This window comes from Acyrthosiphon pisum, chromosome X (assembly GCF_005508785.2).
Source record: "Acyrthosiphon pisum isolate AL4f chromosome X, pea_aphid_22Mar2018_4r6ur, whole genome shotgun sequence".
NCBI classification, from domain to species: Eukaryota; Metazoa; Arthropoda; class Insecta; order Hemiptera; family Aphididae; genus Acyrthosiphon; species Acyrthosiphon pisum.
In genome coordinates this window covers 76699643-76701086 of record NC_042493.1, presented here as the reverse complement: position 1 = coordinate 76701086, position 1444 = coordinate 76699643, and positions in this window count along the sequence as shown.

The following is a 1444-nucleotide window of genomic DNA, read 5'->3' as shown; positions in this document are numbered from 1 at the left end:
AGTTTGAACTACAAATTAACTGTGGTATGACGAAATTTGAACTTTAAATGCTTATATAACATAACCATGGTGCCTATTTTATTATATGCCTAATTTATTACTGTTTATTAAATAAATATACCATATATATAAGCCCATGTAAAATGTTTGAGTTTTTAATTATTGTATATAATATAATACCTATGCTTGTATCATAAACTTTTTAATAATAATAAAACCATGATTAACTATAGCTAGTTATGTAAGCAGTTCACTAGTAAACTATTAAATTGCTGACATATTTACTGTACCTATTGTTAGTTATTCATGATTACAACAATATACATTTTATATTTAACTATTATAAAAAACACATGAGAACTTATGGACTGTTAACTATTTATTGTAATTAAATACAATTTTATTGTGAGATTACAAAACAAAATCTAATTGCCTAGGACTTAGCTCCATTTCATTAATAATTGCATCCAAATTGAGGGGTATGTCCCAATGAATAGACTCAAAGAACAGTCCATTTAGCCTACCATAAATTAAAAAAAAAAATTAAAATATAGTCAAGGGTTATAACTTTTAATAATAAATATTTCCTAAATACATTACTTCATTCATAGTTGAGCTATAAGATAAGTTTTCAACTTTTTAAGTTTAAAAAAGATCTTTCGTAAATGGCAATATACTATGCATTTTTTAATGTTCGGTTGAAAAATTCAATTAAGAAAAAAAAATCACGATATTAATTGAAAATCGAGTTTGATACTGAAGTGTAGAACATTTTTTAGAAAATCCTTGTATTGTATTTTTCTTAATCATGCAAAAACACACAATTTAGCATGTACGAGTCAAGAGACAATTGTGGGGGGGTCCGGACCCCATGGACTCCCCTCCCGTGAATACGCCACTGTCCTGCGTACCTGTGGAATACATAAGTGCCAAAATGAGATAAGAAAAAAAAGTTGTATCGTACGATAGCGCCAAAATCGTATCATAAGTTAGAGCCAAAATCCTAGATACCTTTGTGCCAGTGTCAATAGATATTAAATAACATATTATATTAAACTTAGAACAATATATTATACTTTAACAATTTTTTATAATATCGAACTTTTTAAATAACTATACTTATATAAAATATTATATGTAATATGGTAGGTAATTTTTGTACCTTTGGTGTTTATATCATTTAGCCCTGCGTACGCCACTGCCGCTATCTCTATTTTTCAAAAAAATTAAGTTGTTTAAATCAAGTTTAGCGCTCACGCAAATTTTTAATTTTTTTTTACGGAAAACTATGTATTTCAACCTGTTAAGAACGATGGTGCAAAAATGTATTACCTAAAACTATTAGTTTTTATGGTAAAGTGTTATGCTAAGTTCACGATTTTCGGTTTTTATTGTTTAACGTATAAGTACAACGCTTATAGTTTACCGCGCTTATGACGAATTT